Raw genomic sequence first — 27,238 nt, forward strand, 5'->3', positions numbered from 1 at the left:
GCAAACAGGGACAATTTGACTTCCTCTTTTCCTAATTGAATACCCTTTATTTCTTTCTCCTTCCTGATTGCCCTGGTCAGAACTTCCAACACTATGTTGAATAGGAGTGGTGAGAGAGGGCATCCGTGTCTTTGCCAGTTTTCAAAGGGAATGCTTCCAGTTTTTGCCCATTCTTTATGATATTGGCTGTGGGTTTGTCATAAATAGCTCTTATTATTTTGAGATACGTTCCATCAATACCTAGTTTATTCAGAGTTTTTAGCATGAGGTGCTGTTGAATTTTGTCAAAGGCCTTTTCTGCATCTATTGAGATTATCATGCGGTTTTTCTTGTTGGTTCTGTTTATGTGATGGATTACCTTTATTTGCGTATGTTGAACCAGCCTTGCAACCCAGGGATGAAGCCGACTTGATCGTGGTGGATAAGCTTTTTGATGTGCTGCTGGATTTGGTTTGCCAGTATTTTATTGAGGATTTTCACATTGATGTTCATCAGGGATATTGGTCTAAAATTCTCTTTTTTTGTTGTGTCTCTGCCAGGCTTTGGTGTCAGGATGATACTGGCCTCAAGAAATGAGTTAGGGAGGATTCCCTCTTTTTCTGTTGATTGGAATAGTTTCAAAAGGAATGGTACCAGCTCCTCTTTGTACCTCTGGTAGAATTTGGCTGTGAATCCGTCTGGTCCTGGACTTTTTTTGATTGGTACGCTATTAATTATTGCCTCAATTTCAGAGCCTGTTATTGGTTTATTCAAGGATTCAACTTCTTCCTGATTTAATCTTGGGAGGGTGTATGTGTCCAGGAATGTATCCATTTCTTTAGATTTTTTAGTTTATTTGCATAGAGGTGTTTATAGTATTCTCTGATGGCAGTTTGTATTTCTGTGGGATCGGTGGTGATATCCCCTTTATCATTTTTTATTGTGTCTATTTGACTCTTCTCTCTTTTCTTATTAGTCTTGCTAGCAGTCTATCAATTTTGTTGATCTTTTCAAAAAATCAGCTCCTGGATTCATTGATTTTTTGAAGCGTTTTTTGTGTCTCTATCTCCTTCAATTCTGCTCTGATCTTAGTTATTTCTTGCCTTCTGCTAGCTTTTGAATGTGTTTGCTCTTGCTTCTCTAGTTCTTTTAATTGTGATGTTAGGGCATCAATTTTATATCTTTCCTGCTTTCTCTTGTGGGCATTCAGTGCTATAAATTTCCCTCTACACCCTGCTTTAAATGTGTCCCAGAGACTCTGGTACATTGTGTCTTTGTTCTCATTGGTTTCACAGAACATCTTTATTTCTGCCTTCATTTCGTTATTTACCCAGTAGTCATTCAGGAACAGGTTGTTCAGTTTCCATGCAGTTGTGCGGTTTTGAGTGAGTTTCTTAATTCTTAGTTCTAATTTGATTGCATTGTGGTTTGAGAGACAGTTTGTTGTGATTTCTATTCTTTTACATTTGCTGAGGAGTGCTTTACTTCCAACTATGTGGTCAGTTTTGGAATAAGTGTGATGTGGTGCTGAGAAGAATGTATATTTTGTTGACTTGAGGTGAAGAGTTCTGTAGATGTCTATTAGGTCTGCTTGGTGCAGAGCTGAGTTCAAGTCTTGGATATCCTTGTTAACCTTCTGTCTTGTTGATCTGTATAATATTGACAGTGGGCTGTTAAAGTCTCCCAGTATTATTGTGTGGGAGTCTAAGTCTCTTTGTTGGTCTCTAAGGACTTGCTTTATGAATCTGTGTGCTCCTGTATTGGGTGCATATATATTTAGGATAGCTAGCTCTTCTTGTTGAATTGATCCCTTTCCCATTATGTAATGGCCTTCCTTGTCTCTTCTGATCTTTGTTGGTTTAAAATCTGTTTTAACAGAGACTAGGATTGCAACCCCGGCCTTTTTTTGTTTTCCATTTGCTTGGTAGATCTTCCTCCATCCCTTTATTTTGAGCCTGTGTGTGTCTCTGCACGTGAGATGGGTTTCCTGAATACAGCACACTGATGGGTCTTGACTCTTTATCCAATTTGCCAGTCTGTGTCTTTTAATTGGAGCATTTAGTCCATTTACATTTAAAGTTAATATTGTTATGTGTGAATTTGATGCTGTCATTGTGATGTTAGCTGGTTATTTTGCCCATTAGTTGATGCAGTTTCTTCCTAGCATCAATGGTCTTTACAATTTGGCATGTTTTTGCAGTGGCTGGTACCAGTTGTTCCTTTCCATGTTTAGTGCTTCCTTCAGGAGCTCTTGTAAGGCAGGCCTGATGGTGACAAAATCTCTCAGCATTTGCTTGTCTGTAAAGGATTTTATTTCTCCTTCACTTATGAAGATTAGTTTGGCTGGATATGAAATTCTGGGTTGAAAATTCTTTTCTTTAAAAATGTTGAATATTGGCCCCCAATCTCTTCTGACTTGTAGAGTTTCTGCCAAGAGATCCGCTGTTAGTCTGATGGGCTTCTCTTTGTGGGTAACCCGATCTTTCTCTCTGGCTGCCCTTAACATTTTTTCCTTCATTTCAACCTTGGTGAATCTGACAATTATGTGTCTTGGGGTTGCTCTTCTTGAGTATCTTTCTGGTGTTCTCTGTATTTCCTGAATTTGAATATTGGCCTGCCTTGCTAGGTTGGGGAAGTTCTCCTGGATAATATCCTGAAGAGTGTTTTCTAACTTGGTTCCATTCTCCCTGTCACTTTCAGATACACCAATCAAACGTAGAGTTGGTCTTTTCACATAGTCCCATATTTCTTGGAGGCTTTGTTTGTTTCTTTTCACCCTTTTTTCTCTAATCTTGTCTTCTCTCTCTATTTCATTAATTTGATCTTCAATCACTGATATCCTTTCTTCCACTTAAACAAATTGGCTACTGAAGCTTGTGTATGCTTACCAAAACAAAATTAATACATCTGTCATTACCTATGCTGTACATTGAATCCACAGAACTTACTTCTTCTCTTATAACTGAAAATCTGTGCTCTTTGACCAATGTCTTCTCATTTGCCCTGCTCCCTGTCCCCCACCCCTGGCAATTACCATTTTGTTCTCTGTTGCTATGAATTAGGCTTTTTTTTTTTTTTTGGAGACACTTTTAAGCAGCAAAATCACCAAGAAAAAGCACAGAAATATGAAAAAGCTTGCACTAAATAGACTGTGAAAAGGATCCCAGTTTACATTATGACAGCTGAAACAAGAAGGCAGAGAATTGTCTTGTTTAAGATCAACTAGGAAGGAGTGCGTTGGGTAACTGAAATTTTTTGCTGCTTGGTGTGTGTCTGCTAATGACCTTGAAAGGGCCACAAGTATTGATTTTGGGATTGCAAATACATTTTAGAGAGTAGGAAAGTTTGCAATATGTAAACAATATGTGAATGAGTCTCTACTGTATCTAATTTGCTTTAAACTGAATGCAAAGGGCCAAAGAACAAGGCTTTTAGAGCTTTTTCTCTGTATGTCCATGTGCAAGAGGCCATCACTTCTATATATTTTAACTTTATTTTTATTTTGTTTTATTTTTTTGAGACAGAATCTCACTGTGTAGCCTAGGCAGGAGTGCAGTGGCATGATCTTGACTCACTGCAACCTCTGCCTCCTGGGTTCAAGTGATCCTCGTGCCTCAGCCTCCTGAGTAGCTGGGACTACAGGTGTGCATGCCTGGCTAAATTTTGTATTTTTGGTAGAGATGGGGTTTTGCCGTGTTGCCCAGGCTGGTCTTAAACTCCTGAGCTCAAGTGATCTGCCAGCTCCAACCTCCCAAAGTGCTGGGATTACAGGCGTGAGCCACTCCATGCAGCTGGGTATATTTTAACTTTAAAGATGTCATCAATGCTTTGGAGCTAAATCCTTTACACAAGTGAACTCTGAAGTTGTGATTGGTTTTGATCTTATTAGTTTGAAATGAGATTTTATTACGTTGAAAACAGCTTAATATTTCTGAGGCTATCCTCTTTGGTCGGCATCTTCTTTTTATATTCTTATAAATTAGATTCTGTGAGCAGGTTTTTCTCTTTTGCTTTGTTTATGGAGATTGAGACAAAGTAGCACTGAGATGCCTGTGCAAGGTGACCACTTCTCTCCACGGAGATGCTGTGAACTTCCTTTGAAAGAAAACAGACTAGGTTCGGTTTTGGTTTGGAAGGAGGAAAATATCTTGACCTTGTGGTTTTAAAAATCAATTTCCTAAATAGTTAAATTTAAGAAAAAAATTTTAAAAATAAAATAAAATGAACAGAAATGTGAGCCCCAGGGTCCTTTAAAAATGCCTTTATAATTTTCCGTGGAACATATTTTTGTTTTTGTTTATTACTCCTCTTTTCAGGCATCCTCATACTATTTGGTCTGTAGTTTCTAAAGGAGTCATTTAGTTCATTGAAGAGTAACCCAGCTGCCCCCTCAAACGCCATTGCCCTTCTTGGAACTGCGGAATCCCTCTGGGGGAGGCTTGTGAGATGCGTAGGCTCAAGGAACCCCCCAGGGAATGGCTCCGTCCAGCCTGTTGGACATTGCTAAGCGAGTCCAAGATAAACAGAGAGCCACTGGGAGACAGAGCAGGGCCAATCTTACCATTAGGCTGATCAGCTTTCCTCTGCCTGTTGTCCTTCCCTAAACTGTTGAGTCTTCCTGCCAAGACAATGTCCCAGCTTGTGCAGATGCAAACAAGGCAGAAAGCCTTGTTTGTTTTGTCTGGAAGTTAACCTTGAACTCTCAAAGGAGCACTTAATGTCATATGGAAGCAACACTCTCCAAAGACAGCAGACCCACTTTTCTGGGGACCAGACTGCCATTAACCTCAGCCTCCCCAACCACAGATGATTTCAGAAAAGGTCTTTGAGGAAAAGACTGGTGACAAAGCCTGGTTACTTTTCTCAGGCCAGCAGACCCAGGCAAATTAAAGAGGGAGTCTCTGGGGCTTATGGACACTGCTTGGGATACTAGTTTTGAAGGAGCACTAAAACCACACTGGAATAAACTGGAAACGCAGTGTCAGTTAACTCAGGTTTCTGCCTAGAGCTGTTTCTGTGCAAGTAAGCAGTTCCTTTAAATTCCTGGTGTCAGGGTTCTCATGGAAGCATTCCTATTTGTGACATTTCCAAACAAATAATGGGGCACAACTGCAGGCAGAGCCTCAGCCCCGAGACCTGCATCCACACCAGAGACTAGAGTCACATTGTAGTTTGCTGACAGGTGACACCAAATAATGCATGGTGCCATGCTGCTTCTTGGGAAGGAGGGGTTTCCTTTCCCTTTTGTTATCTAAATAATTAGCTCTTTAACATGCCTTAATATACATAGAATGGTTTAGAAAATTGCCCGTAATAAGTGTATACAACTATTCTCTCGTTTTGAATATAAAGAAAAAACATGATTTTTACTCATAGAAGTTTCTCACTCCCACTAGTATTGAACAAATATGCTTTAAAGAAGAGCTGCATTATTATTATTATTATTATTATTTTATTTTTTATTTTTTTGAGACAGAGTCTCGCTCTGTCGCCCAGGCTGGAGTGCAGTGGCGTGATCTCGGCTCACTGCAAGCTCCACCTCCCGGGTTCACGCCATTCTCCTGCCTCAGCCTCCTGTGTAGCTGGGACTACAGGCGCCTGCCACCGTACCTGGCTAATTTTTTTGTATTTTTAGTAGAGACAGGGTTTCACTGTGTTAGCCAGGATGGTCTCGATCTCCTGACCTTGTGATCCGCCCTTCTTGGCCTCCCAAAGTGCTGGGATTACAGGTGTGAGCCACCGTGCCCGGCCGAAGAGCTGCATTATTAATTGTCTTAGAGAGCCCCTGTGTCTCTGTTTGACCTTGCAGAGAGAGATCTGGACTTAACCAGTTTGACTTGCTTGGGAAAGGGCCTCCTTCCCCATCCTCAACAGATAGGGATGGACCATTGGAGAGGAGCACAGGGCCTATAAAAGCCAAGGGTTCTAGTGGAGTGCTTTCCAGCTTTCAAGCGAGGATGATCAACTCTCAGCTTTTCCTGGTGTTTCATGGTGCTAAAGCCTGCAAAGTCCTGGGACCAGCTGGTCATTGTACCTCAGGCTCATTGTACCTAGGGAGGCAGCAGAGTGGAGGGCTTACCTGTGTGGGCTTGGGGGCCCAACGGCCTGGGTTAGGGCCTGTCTCCATTATTTAATTTGCAACCTTGGGCAAGTAACTTAACCTTACTGCTTTTTGGTTTTCTCATCTGGAAACTGATGGGAAAAATAACACCTACCTTTTAGGGATATTGCGAAGCAAAAATGAAACAATACATGTAGAGTAACTCTTAGTATGCTGGGTACATAGAAAGTGCTCATAAATGTTGGCTATTATTATTGTGGTAATTTTTATTTGAGGGCACAATGATTTTTACCTCTCCAGTAGTAGGATGGGCAATCCTGTACGAAAGACAGCAATTAATATATCTGATGTCAGCCTGGATCTATCAAGAAGAGGTCTTAAGGAGGTGGGGAATTGTGGGATTGTATTCCTTTTGGAATATGTTTTATCGAAATAGATTTTACTTTTAAAAATTTGGGTGTCTGTAGGGGCAGGTCTCGATGATCTGGAAAGTCTAGGTGGACAGAATTCTTGGAAAAGGGAGGCAAAGCTCTGTATGCATGCTTAGGGATCTGCAGGCTTTGCAAGTGCCCTTGCTGGGGGACCAGACACCGCGGGAGCCTGTGGTTTATCAGTCCCTCCTGGAGGCCCAGTATCAGGCTGCGGGCAGTCGGTTGGTGTGTGCTGTAGAAAATCTCCCCAGCTCCAGCACTGGATCTCCAGGCACATGTGTTTTAGATCAGTGGTAATTGAGTGTGCTTTTGAAGTTCTGATTTCCTGTTATTTGGCCTGCAAAATTTTGCTGAGTCATTTGACCTCATGGATCTTCTGAAATAGTAGTCACATGACCGGAGGAAACCGTGTAGCCCCACAGCTTGCCTGCAGATACGTATGTTTTTTCAAACTTGATTCAACCAGTATTCACAGATCACACACTGCCTGCCATACATTACGTTAGGGACCTGGAGCTTACTGGGCGGTATAGGGCCCAGCTTTGTCCACAGAGAGCTTGCTTTCTAATGAAGAGGACAGGCCCATATCTAAGGACTGCATGTCTGACCTTAAAAAATTTGGTTAACTCTTTTTTTTTTTTTTTTTTTTTTTGAGACAGAGTATCACTCTGTCACCCAGGCTGGAGTGCAATGGCGCAATCTCGGCTCACTGCAACCTCCACCTCCCAGGTACAAGCGATTCTCCTGCTTCAGCCTCCTGAGTAGCTGGGATTACAGGTGCATGCTACCACGCCTGGCTAATTTTTGTGTTTTTAGTAGAGACAGGGTTTCACCATGTTGGTCAGGCTGGTCTCAAACTCCTGACCTTGTGATCCACCTGCCTCAGACTTCCAAAGTGCTGGGATTACAGGCATGAGCCACCACGCCCAGCCAAAATTTCAATTAACTCTTAAAAGAAGTATACACTGTGTGACCAAGGAAGCACAGAGTGATTCATTCTGAGAGGGGAGAATCACAAAGCAAGGAACATAGAGCCACGCTTTGGAAGAGAAGTAGAATAATGAAAGTCAGCAGAGGGCAAATGGAAACAGAGCACCGTGTGCAGATTCACTGTGTCCTGTCTGTCAATCAGCATGCTTGATTGGACCATAGGAAGCACAAAGGTAGTGTAGTGGGAGATTAATTGGACCAGCTGATGCAGAATGTGGGGTGAACGCAAGAGTACAGAGCTGAGACTTTATTTTATATGCAAGAGGGAAGGGTTTTGAGCAAGGGAATGTTATAATCATGACTAGGCATTAGAAAAACGCATTGGTGAAGGAGGGCATCTTTGTCCGCAGTTCTATGTAGGATGCAGGAAGACAGGAGAGAGCAGAGGTGTTAGTTATAAAACACAGGCAAGAGTTCATGAGCGCTTGAACTTTGGAAGTGACAGAGAGAATGGAGGGGAGGGCAGAGAAGTGACTAAAGACATTTGGGAGGAGGAAAGAGAAGGTTTATCAACATCCTGTTTTAATGTGGAAATCAAGCAGGATGCAAGCAGCAGGGAATGGAAGAGCAAACTGGATTCCAGTCTGGGTCAAGCCAAAAAGACGATGAAGGGTGAAGGCCAAGAATGGGGTTATTTAGCCTAGGAAACAAAGGGTTAAACAGCACCTTAATGATAGCTTGTATGTATGTGAGAGACCAATAACAACTGTTTTCTGATTTTCTCTAGATTTCTGATTTTTTCTGATTTTAACTGGAGTTAAGGTCTGTAGAATTTAGATAAAATATAAGAAAATATTTCCAAATGGGGAAATTTTGAGACATTTTATCTTCAGGATGGGTTTTGTTTCCAAGTGTAAATATTTGCCTCAATGTCTCAAGATAGGAAGAGATGCCTCCTTTCCTCCCTCTTACTGGAAATCCAGCTCAGCTCATCCTCCGTCAGTGGTTTCCGCTCTGACAAGAAAAGACAGCATTGCTGTTACTTTAAGGAAAAACAGAAGCAGTTGATGTGGATTTGCCATTGGAAATGGCTGTACTAAATTCACAAAGGAATTCTGAATAATTAAAATAAGCATAAATATAAAATAAGAATACTGAAAATAGTAGGTATAAGTTGGTTTGTGGTCGTGTAAGTATTAAAATTAAATCTCTTCAGGTGGCTTATAACAGAATGCCACTTCAAAAGAGCTTTGGCAGAAAAGAAAGGATGTTTGGAAGGGATTAGGGGACTCTCAGGCCACCCAAGGCAGAGGGTGACTGAGGTGTGTCCGGAGTCCTGAGAGTGTTGTTTGTTTCCTGCTCTGCTTCTCCCTGAGTCGGCTGCCTTCTCTCCCTGAATGCTGACCTTCACCAGATCAGCCACCCGACAGTGCCTGAATGGCCTGTGTGCAGGGCAAGGGGCCAAGAGACAGCCAGATCATGGCTCTACCCCAATTCCAAATTCCTGGGGAAGAGACTCTGGCCCAGCTCAGAGAACAAGATCTTATAGCTCAAGCATAGGTGCTGAAAGGAGCATGCTGCTGTGGACAGAGCAGGCAGTTCTCAGAGGAGGGTATTATGGGCTGGGCAACCACTTCATAAAGGCACTTACTGCAAGCTCTTAAAAAACTGACAGACTTTGTCCACAAAGAGCTTGCTTTCTAGTGACTAGGACAGGCCCATATTTAAGGACTACATGTCTGACCTTAAAAAATTCAATTAATTCTTAAAAGAAATGTACACTACGTGACCAAGGAAGCACAGAGTGATTCATTCTGAGAGGGGAGAATCACAAAGGAAGGAACATAGAGCCAGGCTTTGGAAGAGAAGTAGAATAATGAAACAGAGGGCAAATGGAAACAGAGCACCGTGTGCGGGTTCACTGTGTCCTGTCTGTCAATCAGCATGCTTGATTGGACCAAAGCTCTCATCTGTTCTAAGTATATGGCAGAATATTTGAAATGTAGAGCATAAAGAACTTCTCTCACAAAATAATTTAGAAAAGTCACCATCCTGGCCAGGTGCTGTGGCTCATGCATGTAATCTCAGCAGTGTGGGAGGCTAAGGCGGGTGGATCACAAGGTCAGGAGATCGAGACTATCCTGGCTAACACCGTGAAACCCCGTCTGTATTAAAAATACAAAAAATTAGCCGAGCATGGTAACGTGTGCCTGTAGTCCCAGCTACTTGGAGGCTGAGGCAGGAGAGTTGCTTGAACCCAGGAGGCGGAAGTTGCAGTGAGCTGAGATCATGCCACTGCACTCCAGCCTGGGCGACAGAGCAAGACTCATACTGCCCAAGGTAATTTATAGATTCAATGCCATCCCCATCAAGCTACCAATGACTTTCTTCATAGAATTGCAAAAAACTACTTTAAAGTTCATATGGAACCAAAAAAGAGCCCGCATTGCCAAGTCAATCCTAAGCCAAAAGAACAAAGCTGGAGGCATCACGCTACCTGACTTCAAACTATACTACAAGGCTACAGTCACCAAAACAGCATGGTACTGGTACCAAAACAGAGATATAGACCAATGGAACAGAACAGAGCCCTCAGAAATAATGCCGCATATCTACAACCATCTGAACTTTGACAAACCTGAAAAAAACAAGAAATGGGGAAATGATTCCCTATTTAATAAATGGTGCTGGGAAAACTGGCTAGCCATATGTAGAGAGCTGAAACTGGATCCCTTCCTTACACCTTATACAAAAATTAATTCAAGATGGATTAAAGACTTAAATGTTAGACTAAAACCATAAAAACCCTAGAAGAAAACCTAGGCAATACCATTCAGGACATAGGCATGGGCAAGGACTTCGTATCTAAAACACAAAAAGCAATGGCAACAAAAGCCAAAATTGACAAATGGGATCTAATGAAACTAAAGAGCTTCTGCACAGCAAAAGAAACTACCATCAGAGTGAACAGGCAACCTTCAGAATGGGAGAAAATTTTTGCAATCTACTCATCTGACAAAGGGCTAATATCCAGAATCTACAAAGAACTCAAACAAATTTACAAGAAAAAAACAAACAACCCCATCAAAAAGTGGATGAAGGATATGAACAGACACTCCTCAAGAGAAGACATTTATGCAGCCAAAAGACACATGAAAAAATGCTCATCATCACTGGTCATCAGAGAAATGCAAATCAAAACCACAATGAGATACCATTTCACACCAGTTAGAATGGCGGTCATTAAAAAGTCAGGAAACAACAGATGCTAGAGAAGATGTGGAGAAATTGGAATGCTTTTACACTGTTGGTGGGAGTGTAAACTAGTTCAACCATTGTGGAAGACAGTGTGGCGATTCCTCAAGGATCTAGAACTAGAAATACCATTTGACCCAGCCATCCCATTACTGGGTATATACCCAAAGGATTTTAAATCATGCTGCTGTAAAGACACATGCACATGTATGTTTATTGCGGCACTATTTTCAATAGCAAAGACTTGGAACCAACCCAAATGTCAATCAATGATAGACTGGATTAAGAAAATGTGGCACATATACACCGTGGAATATTATGCAGCCATAAAAAAGGATGAGTTCATGTCCTCTGTAGGGACATGGATTAAGCTGGAAACCATCATTCTGAGCAAACTATCGTGAGGACAGAAAATCAAACACTGCATGTTCTCACTCATAGATGGGAATTGAACAATGAGAACACTTGGACAGAGGGCGGGGAACATCACACATGGGAGCCTGTCATGGGGTGGGGAGAGGGGAGAAGGATAGCATTAGGAGATATACCTAATGTAAATGAGGAGTTAATGGGTGCAGCAAACCAACATGGCGCATGTATACCTATGTAACAAACCTGCACGTTGTGCACATGTGCCCTAGAACTTAAAAGTATAATAATAAAAAAAAAGAAAATGAATGTGAACTTATTCTTTGAGGAGAGCCATGCCCTAAAAGATGAAAAGCAGCTATTCATCACAATGCAAGACTTCAAAAAATAGTTAATGATCATGAAAGTTGGCCTGTTCTTATGGACTACGTGTGTGCAATTGCCCACAATCTACCCTTGTAATATATTTTTAATATGCTGAATTTTCTTTTTAGTTTTTTAGTTTTTTTCTTACTTTTCCCCCACTATTTTAAAGTATCAGCATTATTTTTTACAATTTGCTATGCTAAGTATTTCTGTTTGCATCATTTCTAATACTAGAGGTATAAACCATGTAAAGACTTTTGGAGAGTTTTGATTTGTTTTATGCATTTTTTTGCAAATTTGACTTCCCAAAAGTGCATTATCACAACACTGAAAGTGTGTAACCATTGTGCTTGTATGTAAAAACACCAAAGCTTTCTCAATAAGTGAAGATATTTCCTCTTCATACAACTGCATTTGTGAAAGGTAAAATTTTTTGAGATCTAGGCTCTTTGCACAACTGCATATGCAGTGGTGACCCATTGCAGTTTTTGATTCATCTCATCAAACGACTTAGGTCATCTGTCACAGTATTTCAGATAACTGAAATTATAAACATGGGTGCACACAATTACCAACCATAGTGATCTACATTTATACATTTTGCTTTTGACCTATTTCTTTATGAATACAGTTCATCTGCTTATAACTGTTATATCTGTGCAACTGTTGTTAGTATATCTAGTGTTTATGCTTGAAAAATATATATGTTATTATCGCCTATTTCATTGTGTAAAGTGGCCTATGAAGTGTTCTGGTATATTTCTCAAACAAAGACCCTTTTAAAACATAAATATTTTAAAAGAATTTTTAAAAATTATTTTTTCCAGAATTACATTTTCAGGATTTTGAGTTTTTGGCATTTCAGCATTTGGAATTATGCTCCTGATTTATGCTCCTGAATTATGCTCCTGAATCATGCTCCTGATTTCAGGTGATCCACTCACCTGGGCCTCCCAAAGTGCTGGGATTACAGGTGTGAGCCACCATGCCCGGGCCTTCTTTTCTTTTCCTTTCCTTCCTTCTTTCTTTCTTTTTTTTTTCTTTTCCTTTCCTTCCTTCTTTCTTTCTTTTTTTCTTTCTTTTCTTTTCCTTTCCTTCTTTCTTTCTTTTCCTTTCTTTCTTTCTTTCTTTCTTTCTTTCTTTCTTTCTTTCTTTCTTTCTTTCTTTCCCTTCCTTCCTTCCTTCCTTCCTTCCTTCCTTCCTTCCTTTCTTTCTTTCTTTCTTTCTTTCTTTCTTTCTTTCTTTCTTTTCTTTTCCTTTCCTTCCCTTCCTTCCTTCTTTCTTTTCTTTTCTTTTCCTTTCCTTCCCTTCCCTTCCTTCTTTCTTTCCTTTCTTTTTTTTTTTTGAGACAGGGTCTCACTGTGCTACCCAGGCTGAAGGGCAGTGGCATGATCATAGCTCACTGCAGTCTTGAACTCCTGGGCCCTCCTGCTTCACCTCTCAAGTAGCTGGGACTATAGGTGCATGCCACTGTACCTGACTAATTTTGTTTGTTTGTTTGTTTGTTTTGCAGTTTTTATAGAGAGAGGGTCTTGCTATGTTGATCAGGCTAGGCTCAAACTCCTGGCCTTAAGTTATCTTGCCTCCTCAGCCTCCCGAAGTGCTGGGGTTATAGGCATGAGCCATCATGCCTGACTGTTCTTTTCTAATATGAGCATTTAGTGCTATAAATTTACCTCTATGTACTGCTTGGTCTGCATCCCACAAATTTGGATATGTTGTATTTTCATTTTTATGTATTCTAAAATATACTGTATTTTCCCTTGAGATTTCTTTTTTGACCTATAGATTATAAGTGTGAAATTTAGTTTCCAAATATTTGCAGTTTTTTCCAGGTATATTTCTGTTACTGATTTCTATTTTAATTCCATTTTGGTCAGAGAATATACTTTGTATGACCCAAATCCTTTTAAATGTATTCAGACTTGCTTAATAGCCCAGAATATGGTCTGTCTTTGAAAATGTTCTATATGCACTTGAAAAGAATTTGTATTATGTTGACCTTTTTGTTTGTTTGTTTTTTTGGTGGAATGTTCTCTGAATGTCAATTAGATCAAGTTGGTTGATAGTGTCATTCGAGTTGTTATCTGTACTGATTTTCTTTCTGTGTCTATTAACTACTGAGAGGGAAGTGTTAAAATATTTTATTATAATCATGTATCTGTTAATTTATCCTTGCAATTTTTCCATATTTTGTTTCATGTATTTTGAAGGTTAATTGTTACAAATATAAGCATTTATGATTCCTATCCTATGTCCTCTTGATAATTTAGCACCTTTATTTTTACTAAATGGGAAACAGCTTTATCCCTGGCTATATATTTTTTGCTCTGAAATCTGCTTTTTCTGATATTAATATAGCCACTACAGCTTTCTTAAGATTACCGTTTATATCCTTTTGCTTTTCACTTATTTGTATCTTTTTACTTAAAGTGGGTTTCTTTTTTTTTTTTTAATTTTTTATTTTTTATTGATCATTCTTGGGTGTTTCTCGCAGAGGGGGATTTGGCAGGGTTACAGGACAATAGTGGAGGGAAGGTCAGCAGATAAGCAAGTGAACAAAGTTCTCTGGTTTTCCTAGGCAGAGGACCCTGCGGCCTTCCGCAGTGTTTGTGTCCCTGGGTACTTGAGATTAGGGAGTGGTGATGGCTCTTAACGAGCATGTTGCCTTCAAGCATCTGTTTAACAAAGCACATCTTGCACCGCCCTTAATCCATTCAACCCTGAGTGGATACAGCACATGTTTCAGAGAGCACAGGGTTGGGGGTAGGGTCACAGATCAACAAGATCCCAAGGCAGAAGAATTTTTTCTTAGTACAGAACAAAATGAAAAGTCTCCCATGTCTACCTCTTTCCACACAGACACGGCAACCATCCGATTTCTCAATCTTTTCCCCACCTTTCCCCCCTTTCCATTCCACAAAACCGCCATTGTCATCATGGCCCGCTCTCAATGAGCTGTTGGGCACACCTCCAAGATGGGGTGGTGGCCGGGCAGAGGGGCTCCTCACTTCCCAGTAGGGGCGGCCGGGCAGAGGTGCCCCTCACCTCCCGGACGGGGTGGCTGGCCGGGCAGGGGGCTGACCCCCCCCACCTCCCTCCTGGATGGGGCGGCTGGCCGGGCAGAGGGGCTCCTCACTTCCCAGTAGGGGCGGCCGGGCAGAGGCGCCCCTCGCCTCCCGGATGGGGCGGCGGGGCGGCTGGCCAGGCGGGGGGCCGAACCCCCACCTCCCTCCCGGACAGGGCGGCAGGCTGGGCGGTGGGCTGACCCCCCCACCTCCCTCCCGGACGGGGCGGCTGGCCAGGCGGGGGGCTGACCCCCCACCTCCCTCCCGGACGGGGCGGCTGGCCGGGCTGAGGGGCTCCTCACTTCCCAGTAGGGGCGGCCGGGCAGAGGCGCCCCTCACCTCCCGGACGGGGCGGCTGGCCGGGCGGGGGGCTGACCCCCCCACCTCCCTCCCGGACGGGGCGGCTGGCCGGGCGGGGGGCTGACCCCCCCACCTCCCTCCCGGACGGGGCGGCTGGCCGGGCAGAGGGGCTCCTCACTTCCCAGTAGGGGCGGCCGGGCAGAGGCGCCCCTCACCTCCCGGACGGGGCGGCTAGCCAGGCGGGGGGCTGACCCCCCCACCTCCCTCCCGGACGGGGTGGCTGGCCGGGCGGGGGGGCTCCTCACTTCCCAGTAGGGGCGGCCGGGCAGAGGTGCCCCTCACCTCCCGGACGGGGCGGCTGGCCAGGCGGGGGACTAACCCCCCCACCTCCCTCCCGGACGGGGCGGCTGGCCGGGCGGGGGGCTGGCCCCCCCACCTCCCTCCCGGACGGAGCGGCTGGCCGGGCAGAGGGGCTCCTCACTTCCCAGTAGGGGCGGCCGGGCAGAGGCGCCCCTCACCTCTCGGACCGGGTGGCCGGCCAGGTGGGGGGCCGAACCCCCACCTCCCTCCCGGACGGGGCGGCTGGCCGGGCGGGGGGCTGAGCCCCCCCCACCTCCCTTCCGGACGGGGCGGCTGGCCGGGCGGGGGGCTGGCCCCCCCACCTCCCTCCCGGACGGGGCGGCTGGCCGGGCGGGGGGCTGACCCCCCTACCTCCCTCCCGGACGAGGTGGCTGCCGGGCGGAGATGCTCCTCACTTCCCAGATGGGGTGGCTGCTGGGCGGAGGGGCTCCTCACTTCTCGGGCGGGGCGGCTGCCTGGCGGAGGGGCTCCTCACTTCTCAGACGGGGCGGTTGCCAGGCAGAGGGTCTCCTCACTTCTCAGACGGGGCGGCCGGGCAGAGACGCTCCTCACATCCCGGACGGGGTGGCAGGGCAGAGGTGCTCCCCACATCTCAGATGATGGGCGGCCGGGCAGAGACGCTCCTCACTTCCCAGATGTGATGGCGGCCGGGAAGAGGCGCTCCTTGTTTCCTAGATGGGATGGCGGCCGGGCAGAGACGCTCCTCACTTTCCAGACTGGGCAGCCAGGCAGAGGGGCTCCTCACATCCCGGACGACGGGCGGCCAGGCGGAGACGCTCCTCACTTCCCAGACGGGGCGGCAGCCAGGCAGAGGCTGCAATCTCGGCACTTTGGGAGGCCAAGGCAGGCGGCTGGGAGGTGGTTGTAGCGGGCCGAGATCACGCCACTGCACTCCAGCCTGGGCACCATTGAGCACCGAGTGAACGAGACTCCGTCTGCAATCCCGGCACCTCGGGAGGCCGAGGCTGGCAGATCACTCGCGGTTAGGAGCTGGAGACTAGCCCGGCCGACACAGCAAAACCCCGTCTCCACCAAAAAAATACGAAAACCAGTCAGGCGTGGCGGCGCGCGCCTGCAGTCGCAGGCACTCGGCAGGCTGAGGCAGGAGAATCAGGCAGGGAGGTTGCAGTGAGCCGAGATGGCAGCAGTACCGTCCAGCTTCGGCTCGGCATCAGAGGGAGACCGGGGAGAGGGAGAGGGAGAGGGAGATCGGGGAGAGGGAGAGGGAGACCGGGGAGAGGGAGACCGGGGAGAGGGAGAGGGAGAGGGAGAGGGAGAGGGAGAGGGAGAGCGAGAGCAGGAACCAAAGTGGGTTTCTTATTGGTAGTATTTATTTTGGTCTTGCTTTTTGCTTATTTTTAATCAAATCTGGACATCTCTTTCTTTTAATTGGGATGTTTAGACCATTTACATTTGATATGATTATTGAGATGGTTCAGTTTAAATATAGCATCTTGGTATTTGTTTTCTATGTCTCATCTGTTTTTTGTTCTATTTTTCTTCTTTTTCTACCTTCTTTTGGACTAATTCAGTATTTTTAAAAAGTATTCTATGTATCTCCTCTACTATTTATACTATAAAATGTAAAATAAGGACTAAAGTAACACAATAAAGAATTATGGATAATATTTATGGATAATAATATTTATTATCCATAATTCTTTACTGTGTCACTTTAGTTCTTATTTTATAGTTTATAGTATGTACATTCTTAATTATTAATTTTTACTATTATCTACAAATAAAACCCAGGGTTTATGATTAATGGCCAAAAATACAGTAGGTTAATTTAAGGGAAATGGTGGAAATATTTATTTTTGAAAAATAAGTTTGGGAATAGTCAAAACACTCCAAGAATGATTCAAAGTTAAGAGAAGGAAAGGAATGTGTGTGTGCATATATGCATGTTTATGTTTGTAAGAAGTAAAGTTTGGATAATCTGACTTCTGTACTTTTACAAAACAACAACAAAGGCTTTCCCTCTGCCATTCATTCACTCATTCATTCAATAAATATTTGTGGGTACCTAGTATAGACCAAGTGTGGAACATTTTTACTATTCAATGTCTGCCCAACACTGTATAACTTTGGAAATTATACAATAAGTCAGAATAACTTTCTGGTGAAACTTCCTGGAGGAATTTACAATATGATAAAGGAAATAGTATATCTCTTCAAGTAGAGACCCATTGCAAAAGCACAGCACAAAATTTGGTACTTACCCTAGGTGGCGTGCACTGGGTTAAGGGAGGAGTGGTTAGAATGACTTTGTTGAGTGTTGAATGCCCTTTAAAATCACATTTGACTTTTGTAAATCCAAATTCTCTTTCTTGATGAGATAAATGGCAAAACCTTAGGCTTGTTCATAAATTCATTTTTTGGAACTATTTATCTAGTTTTTCTAGTGTCAATCATGGGGCAGCTGCTGAAGATTCAGAGGTAAACAAAGCAGACCTCTTCCTGTGACATGCAGTTCAAAATGCCCCTGTCACCTATGCTTGGAGATGTAGGGTGACTAGAATGATGTGCCTTCTGGCAGACCCAGGTGTTCAGACCAACTCCTGCCACTTAGGATGGGCAGAAATGTCTTCTGTGTGAGTGCAGAGAACCATCCCCCACCAGGCAGTTGAAGTAATGGAGGGATTTAGTAACTCCTACCCCTCCAGCCAGAACTATCCAAAGACAAAACTGACTTTCTTGAAGGATAAAAGTTTCTGTCACGGGGGCTATTCAAGTACTGGCTTAATGACCACTTGGTAAGAATGTTACTAAGGGAATTCAGACATCAACTGATGGGAGTGAGACTGGACAACCTTACAGCTGGAAGGCATGTGATTTCATGAACTCCATGGTGCCCAATCCCCAGGGCTCTGGCATTTCCTGTCTATAGCTGTAAGGCCAGCTGGGCTCGCCTCACCATCTGCAGCCAACCCATCATCCAGAGTCACATTAGAGCACTGGGTGGCCCGATGTCTACCCAGACAGGCAGTCAACATACCCTGGGGCTTACTGTAGAATCTTGAGCCCTTGAGATAAACCTGCCGCCCTGTACCACATGTGCTGGACAACATTCCTCCTCCTCAAACCCTAACCCCAGCGGGCTGCTTCTTTCCGTGACCCTGGGGTCACTGTGGCTTAAGTCTTGCAAGGCTGGAACCAGACAGCAGGGCAGGCTGTTTCATAAGTGTTCCTTGGTCTGTCCAAGTTTGTACTTCCTTTAAAAGATCTTTCAGTTGTTATTTTTTGTTTCCCCCCTTCTTTTCATTAACTTGAAAACAGCAAATCATATTTTGCCAAGGGAGAAAAACCCTCCCTCACCCAAGAGATTCCTTCTTAATTCAGCCCTTAGTAAACATTGTTTCTGATTGGATTTCTAGCCTGGCCTGGCACTGGTTCTACCAATGAGATCACTAACAGAATTTGAGAAAAACATTTGGGACCTGTGGCCTTGATTTGAAAAATCACCCTGTCTCTGTTCTGTTGTATTGCAGATGAGGAGACAAGAGATGCTTACGGTGTGTGTGTACAGAAGGGCACACCTATTGTTTACAGGTGTTGAAATAGAATGTCAACTGTCATGACAAGGAGGGCCTTAACCAGCAGGCCACTGCATCACCATGTTGAATGAACTCAAATCCAAACACGTTAATGTAATATGAAACATACCGATGGTGATCCGGCCCCAACTTTCTCTCTTGCTTCCTCTCCTGCCTATATGCCTATCCTTTCCTCAATAATTGGCCAAGTTGCTTCAAATTATTGCCTTTAGCAATGCTACTTACATGTCTCCAAGAATTCTGGTTAAAAGGAGTGGGTACCATGGGATGGATTTCTCATTAACTGATTAGTACCCATCTTAGCAGGACTTGCTTTATCTCATAGTCTAGCAGAGAACTATAGACCGGAGGTGGGATGGGACTAAAACAAGAAGATTTTGATGGAGAGGGGAGGTGAAGCATAGAACCTGATGTGAGCAGAGTCTAGGGAAGTAAGCAGGAAGGTGAGTGACCCAGGAAGAGCAGATGTAAGGATTGAATGACGGGGTGAACATGGTGGCAAGTGTGAGCATTTTCTGCCTTGTCTCACCCAAGGGTATCTCCCCAGTAGATATTTAGACTATTCCTTCACTCACCCTTGTAGCCTACCAAGAGCAACATGATGAAGGGCTTCTTGGCCACTGCTCAAGGGCTACTTCCTATTAGATAAAACAAGGAAACAACAGAGGTAAAACCTGTTGGCTTCCAGGTACAGCCCAGGCTCATATCCAGGAGTCCTTGGCTAGACTTTTGTGTGGCAGATAGGGCACTGGGCTTGGAGTCAGAAGACCTGGCTCCAGCCCAGCTCTGCCATGGACCAGCTATGAGATCTTCAGGCAGCCTCAGTCCCTTCATCTGTCTAATGACATCAGGCTTCTGCATCCTCCCTTTGGGAGACCTCGCATACTTCTGTGACACCATCTACAGCTACTATGCCAGAGTCCCCTAAATCCATATCACCAAGCCAGACCTCTTCCTTGAGTTGCCGAGCCCTGAACCCAAACTTCCCCAAACATCTCTGTTTGGGATTTATATGTCCCTAGAACTCAGCATGCCCAATCAATCTGTTCACTTTCTTCCCAAACCTGTTCCTCTTCCTCATCCTACTTAGGTGAATGGCACCATCATCTACTCATGGGCCCAAACTGAAATCTGGATGTTTGCCCCAGCTTCCCCTACACCATTCACAGTCATCCAGTCACAAGTCCTGTATGTCCTCTTAAATATATCCTGAACCATCCCTACTCCCCATCCCCATTCCCACTGCTCTGAATGAAAATCTCTTCTCTCTCCTGGACCACTCAGGATCTTCCTGGCTTATCCCCTCAGTCCAGCATCTGCACTGGCTGATTACTCTTTTTTTTTTTTTTTTTTTTTGAGATGGAGTCTCGCTCTATCCCCCAGGCTGGAGTGCAGTGATGTAATCTTGGCTCACTGCAACCTCCTCCTTCCAGGTTCAAGTGATTATCCTGCCTCAGCCTCCTGAGTAGCTGGGATTACAGGTGTGTGCCACCACGCCTGGCTAATTTTTGTATTTCTAGTAGAGACGAGATTTCACCATATTGGCCAGGCTGGTCTTGAACTCCTGACCTCAAGTGATCAGCCCGCCTTGGCCTCCCAAAGTCCTGGGATTACAGGCGTGAGCCACTGCACCTAGCCATTCTGATTACTCTTTCTAAACTGCACAGCTCATCCATGTACCTGCCTTACTTAAAACCCTTAGCAATTACCTATTTATTTCCCTAGCATAAAAATCCAAATTTCCTTACCATGTCCTGAAATATACTCACCTGTGATCTGGCCCCGAGTTCCTCTCTGAATTTATCTCCTGTCCACCTCCCCTCCCACACTTCGCACTCTACTTCAAGCCATACTCAGCTGCTCAAAGCACCACACTTGGGCCACACTTTCTCTTTTATAACTTGAATGCCCTCCTGCTTGCCTGGCATTCCTTTGGTCCCCTTCTTTGCCTGCTCAGCTCTGACTCCCATCAGGAATGAGACCATATTCCTCAGGAAACCTCCCTGGTTCTCCTGAGCCAGAATGGACTCCCTCTGTGCTCTCTTAAGTTGTGGTGCCCTCCTGCCGTGGCAGCTAGGCCGGGGCATTGTCTGTTTCCCTTGGTGTTCTGTGAGCTCCTCAAGTGTGGGCAGCACATCTTAGCTTGTTCTGTCTCCCCAGGGTCTGGCATGGTACCTAGCCCTTGATTAGTGCTTGCTGAATAAATGAATGATGGAGTCTCTGTCATCTCACAGAGTACTTGCAAGAATTAAATGACATGTGAAAATACTTTGTAAACTGTAAATGTGTTAGGGACATTTTTGAGGGTCAAGGGATTTAGAGAGGAAATGAGCATGCTAGGCCTCTGGACAGTGAAACCGAAAGGATGTTGAGCTGTGGTGTTCTAGGAGAGTACCAGGACTGCTCTGAACATGACATACTACCTGGGACTACTTGTGAAAGGAAATGAGCGTCCTGAGAAATCACTTTGGGTCCTATGTACTCAGGGAGGATTGTTTTTATATGGTTCTGGTTTGTTCAGGAAGCACAGTCTGTCCTCCAGTCAGGCACTCAGTGAGCAAATGCATTTGTAGCTTGAGGCCAGAGCTTCCTTATGTTTATATGACTCTTTATTAGGTGAAACATGCAGACTCTTGGAACAATAAACTGTCTTTGTTACAGATGTACACTAGATTTTGATGGCATTTTTCCAGGGACCCTGGGAGCATCTGTGTTCTCGTGTTCTTCTTGCCTGTGAGGCCTCTTCTCTCTGAGGACAGATGGTAGGACAGAGAGAAGACAGCAAATGGAAAACAAAGGCTGCTATTTTTTTGTGGGGTGTGTACAATATCTATTCTACATCTCTGCCCATCCCCATTTTCTCCTCCTCCAGAGAGCATACAATTAAGGCTAGAAACTGAAGTGGAGCCCCCATTATTTACCCCTAAAAGTGAATACAGATCTCAGCCTCTCATTACCCCTTGGTTAGAAAGAGAGAGCATTTTGGTCTGTTTGGGCGACTATAACAAACATACCTTAAACTGGGTAGCTTTTAAACAACAGAAATTTGTTGCTCACAGTTCTGAAGACTGGTAAGTTCAAGATCAAAGCACCAGCAGATTTGGTGTCTGGTGAGGGCCCACTTCCTGGATCATAGATGATGCCTTCTTGCTGTGTCCTCACATAGTAGAAGGGCAAGGCAGCTCTCTGAACCTCTTTCTTTCCTTTTCTTTTCTTTTCTTTTCTCTTTTCTTTTCTTCTCTTTCCATTAATCCGATCCATGAGGGCTCCATCCTTATAACCTAATCACTTCTCAAAGGTCCCATCTCCTAATACTATCGAGTTGGAAATTAGGATTCAACATATTAATCTGTGGAGGAAGGGGACACAAAAATTCAGACCATAGCTGGTAGTGACGGAGATAGAATGAGCCAGGTCCCAATGTGGGGGCAGGTGTGAGGGGCGCAGTAGCTGGTCATGGACATGTGGATGTTTGCTGAGTGATGGGTGAGCAAGTCCCTGCCACCTCATAGGGACACTGTAAAAACTGCTCTCTTGATGACATTAGCAGTGCAATCATATTAGCAATGACATCCACCTTGAGGAGGGATAAGATGGGTGTGAACAAGAAGGATAGTTTCTTTCTCCTTACAGCCTCCATTATGTAGCATAAAAATTAGGGCCCTCATGTATCCAGGAAAGCAGTCAGAGCATTCATTATTCAATAACCATAGGTGCTTATTCCATACTGTTATGGACTGAATCGTGTCACCTCCAAATTCATATGTTGAAGCCCTAACTACCAATATGACTGTATTTGGAGATAACACCTTCAAGAAGGTAATCAAGGTTAAATGAGGTCATAAGGATTGGATCCTAAGCTGAGAGTACTGGTGTCCTTATAAAAAGAGACACTAGAGATCTCTCTCTCTCTCTCTTTGTATACACAGAGAAAAAGTCATGTGATGACACACCAAGAAGGTGGCTGTCTGCAAGCCAGGAAGAGAGGCCTCACCAGAAACCAATCCTGGTGCACCTTAATCTCAAACTTGAGCCTCCAGGACTGTACAAAAATAAATATTTGTTGTGTAAGCCCCCCAGTGTATGCTATTCTGTTATGGCAGCCCTAGCACACTAATATAAATGCCTACTGCCTGCAAAGTGCTTTGCCTTTGAGGGTTGCAAAAGAGGATCCCCTCCAGGGATCCATGGTCTCATTGGTATTTTCCTGTTTGGTTTGTGTCTTGTTCTTGAGTCTCTGCAGGCAGCATTTCTTCCTGTGACAATATGGTGTAAGACAAAATTGTGGCCTGCCATGAAGTTGTGAGAGAAAAGCATCCCTCATTTCTTCAGGAAAGGCCACTGCCATTCCCTCCGGCTCCCCTTCTCAGGAGTTTGTGCATCCATGAGGTAAGTGACAGAGTCACTCTCAAGCTCCTGCTGTATAAAATTTCTGTAACAAATAGATGCTTGTCCCAGATGGCTCCAGCCAGGCTGATGGGGAGGATGTGGGTTCCCTAACACTTCCCAGTTTGCAGCATAAGTGTATTAAAACTTCCATGTCTTACTTAAAATAGAACTCCTAAAGGCACACACATAACTTCAAGTTTTCTCAGCATTTCATGACTTTTTTTAAAAAAAGCTTGGACCAATTCAGTTTTCACTCTTGCAAACAGGGTATAAAAGCTTCTGTTTCTTCCCCAATGTCCACGCTTGGTAATCTTATTCTTCTTTCCAGTTTTATTTTAAAAGTAATGCCCACATGTGATGGAAGTTACACTCAAATAGGACAGAACACTATGCAAAGTCTCCTTCTTCCTGTCCTCACTCCATCCCACTCCCAACGGCAATCAACTTTAACCAGTTCTGGTTTCAGTTCGTTAGGTGGTTGCCACAAAATACTGAGTAATATGCTTATACCTCTCTTTTTTGATTTATCAACTTTCAACAGTATTTATTGACTCCTGCCACATGAGGGTGTGTGTTATCCTCCACTGCCTCTGTGTCTTTCCATCTTCATAATTTTAGACTGTATTCCACTTGATTCCTCACAAGAAAAATGAGGAACTCATTACCCCGTTTTCCCCTCCACCCTTCCTACTTCCTTCACCTTCTAATTTCTGCCTTTCCTGGATTCTCTTTTGTATTTACTGGGTTTGTAATAATTATATTCTACTCTGAAACCATAGTTAAGTCTTCCCTGCTTTGTTTAAAATTTGATTCTAAATATTGAAAACCAATATACAGTTTCTTCCCCAATGTCAATCCTGTGAATATATAAAAATTATTTACTGAAGAATGAAGTAAGAAATAAATAATCCTAGGCAATGCAAAAGAAAATGAATTCTCTTTTCCTACCCTAATCAGTTTTTCCAAACTATGTCCTAATTTAGGTTGCTTCTAATTCTGATTTTTGTTTTATTCTGGGGCTCCTATTTGCTTTTCGTTTTTAAAGTAATTGACAATAGACACATACATCCTCTTTACCATATCATAAAGATCATCCAGATTCTTAAGCATACCATTTTGAATGACCTAATTTTGTCTCATCATCTTCTAGGTATGTACCACAGTTACCATTGTATTTTTCTAAAATTTTAATTACATCCTTAAATTATTTCTAATGTTTCTTGGATCCTATGACTTTCTTTTTCTTAGATTCCTTTTTTATCTTACTGGAGTGTGCACACAGGTAATCTTTCAGAATAGGGGGATAAACAGTTGAGTCTTTATTTTGTCTATAGGTTAATTCTGAAGAACAAAAATCAATAATGAATTTTTATAATATAACTGTATAAATATTATTTACTGAAGGATCAAGTAGTGTGGTTCTGAAAAACTATTTGCTCTGACATTTGAATGGTTTGACTGGGATTGATGATTCTAAATGGAAAATCAAATTCCCTTTGTACTACAAAGGCATCGATTGCTTCACTAGGTTACTCTTCTGGCATCCAAAATTACTGACAAGAAGGCAAAGCTTGGGCTAATTCTTATTTTTCTACAGTATCTACTTTCTGAAATCACTGAGAATATTCTTTTTATATTTCTAAATTTTATCACAGTGTATATGGGTCCCTTTTTACTCTTTTTGCTCAATCTTCGGTGGGTGCTTCCAGTCTGAAATTCTTGTCTTTCCTTTGATAATGTTTCCCCTCATCTTCACTTTTTTTTTTCTGGAATCCCACTAGATGGATGTTGGACTTTGTGAATTGATCCTACATTTCTTTCAACTTTTCCCTCATAATTTCCATCCTTTCTTCATTACATTTGGGACTATTTCCTCAATTTTGTCTTCCAACCCATCTACTGAGACATTTACTTTCAAGAGCTCTGGCTGTCCTTGCTTATCCACTCACATTTACATGCATATGTGCACAGGTAGAATATATGGACCCCACTCCATGCCCCCTCTCAGAGTCAAAGCAAGAAAAGCTTTTTAAAGGGCAATTTTGTAATATCAAAAAGAACCAGGGTCACCCTCTAATAATACTACTGTATAAGTTTCCAAACCACTTGAATGATGTTGAGCAGCAGCTGGCAAACCAGCCACAGAGGAGGCAGAAGAATACACACAAATTTCCCTCACTGCACACACACACATACCCATGCTCGTGTCTGGCCACACATCTCACATACTGACTAAGAAGGAAACATCAGCCATCCAAGGGCTTAGAGTTCTCCCATTGCTGGCTTTTATTCTTTACTGTGATCCTTACATGGAAAGCTGTCTCTGGTGGTTTCTCCATCTTCATATGACTCATTTTGGTTTACTTTTGTGGAAGCGACTAACTTGGGAGCTGGGACTTTTCCCTCCTGCCAGGCCCTGAGGTTAACCACAGTGTTCCAAAGCCCCCGGGTGCTGGCCAGGCACTTGGAGGCATGCCCTTGTGTCTGTTCATCCTGTCCTTGTGGTTACTGGCCAGAAGAGGCCCAGACCTATGTTCCAAACATGGCCAGCCTATTAGAGAAGCAGCCCCATGGCCTGACATGCTCGCTTTCCCTGTGTCATCGCTGATGTTATGAGAAAGAGAACATTGTCTTTGGACAGCCTCAGCAATGGCTGTCCAACTTGACTTGAGTAGAGAAGCCAGGTTCTTCCCAGGATCTGGGTGATGAGACTCTTTGGAAATGCCTGTGGTCGAACTACATTTTTGTAAAAATTAACAGTTAAAACATAATTACTCACAATAGCCCTGTAATTTCCATGTGAGATGAGAAAACCGATGCTCAGCGGTAATCAATAAATTGTCCCTGATCATTCAGCTTGAAAGTAGTAAAGTAGGGATTAAGACCCAGATCTTATGATTCCTAATCTTGTATTTTTCATATTACCCCGAGAGATGTTTTTAAGATTTTTTTCTTAGTGTGATAGTTGCTGGGATTAGACAGGAAGCTCTTTATTCCTCTTCAGAGTTTCAGAGAAATCTCTGTTCTGGTTGCTAATGTCCAGCATCTCACTTTGTTGTGCTTTGGATTAAATCCTAAATTTGCTACTTAACAACTGTGCGACCTTGGTCAAGTTCACACAACATCTCTGAGTTTTAGTTTCCTCATCTATAAGGTGGAAGTAATAATACTTACTTCCAGTAAAACATCATGAGGATTGTTGTGAGATTTAAATGAGATAATGTACATCAAGCACTAAGTAGGAGTTCAAAGGGGTGGTGGTGATGGTGGCTGTCAATGTGAAGGGAATTATTTTGAAGCATGATGGATCCATTAAACAGCCCATCCAAATTTCCTTATCAGATGGGTTCCTATTAAACTATTCTCTTGTGTTTTTAGATGTCAGCTCATCTTCAGAATGTTAATTTAAAATGTAGCTACTTTGTAAAGATAGCAGTCTTCAGCCATCACTCTTGCCAAAAGCAACTGTAGAAATGTTATGTAGCAAACAAACAAACAACCCCATTAAAAATTGGGCAAAGGACATGGAACACTTCTCAAAAGAAGACATACAGGTGGCCAACAAGCATATAAAAACTGCTGAACATTACTAATCATTACAGAAATGCAAACCAAAATCACAATGAGATACCATCTCACACTGGTCAGAATGGCTATTAAAAAGTAAAAAAAAAATCACAGATGCTGGAGAGGTTGTGGAGAAAAGGGAATGCTTATACACTGCTGGAAGGAATGTAAACAGGTTCAACTACTGTGGAAAGCAGTGTGGGGATTTCTCAAAGAACTTAGAACTACCATTCGACCTAGCAATCCCATTACTGGGTATATATCCAAAGGAACAGAAATCATTCTACTAAAAATACACATGTGCCCGTATGTTCATTATAGCACTAATCACAATAACAAAGATATGGAATCAACCTTGGTGCCCAATAGTGAATTGGATAAAGAAAATGTGGTACATACATACCATGGAATACTATGCAGCCATAAGAAAACCAAAATCATGTCCTTTGCAGGAACATGGATGCAGCTGGAGGCCATTATGCAGGATCAGAAAACCAAAAACTGCATGTTCTCACTTATAAGTGGGAGCTAAACATTAAGTACACATGGACATAAAGATGGGAACCATAGACACTGGGGACTAATTGAGGGAGAAGGGTAGGAAGA

The 27,238-nt window shown here is 43.4% G+C and overlaps 1 long non-coding RNA gene across 5 annotated transcripts in view; it reads left to right on the plus strand.

Moving 5' to 3' along the window:
• The window catches only part of LOC101132344 (uncharacterized), a 153,647-nt gene that overhangs the window by 59,262 nt on the left and 67,147 nt on the right, over nt 1-27,238 (plus strand). The window contains exons 1-2 of one of the 5 annotated variants that reach the window (XR_010130393.1): nt 20,042-21,493; nt 22,606-23,065. The exons of 2 other annotated variants lie outside the window; for them this stretch is intronic. This is a non-coding gene — a long non-coding RNA (uncharacterized lncRNA). Of the gene's footprint in view, nt 1-20,041; nt 23,066-27,238 lie in introns of those variants that run through there. 2 more of the 5 variants (XR_010130392.1, XR_010130391.1) reach the window with 2 other exon arrangements.

The sequence above is a fragment of the Gorilla gorilla genome, chromosome 1 (genome assembly GCF_029281585.2).
Source record: "Gorilla gorilla gorilla isolate KB3781 chromosome 1, NHGRI_mGorGor1-v2.1_pri, whole genome shotgun sequence".
NCBI lineage: Eukaryota > Metazoa > Chordata > Mammalia > Primates > Hominidae > Gorilla > Gorilla gorilla.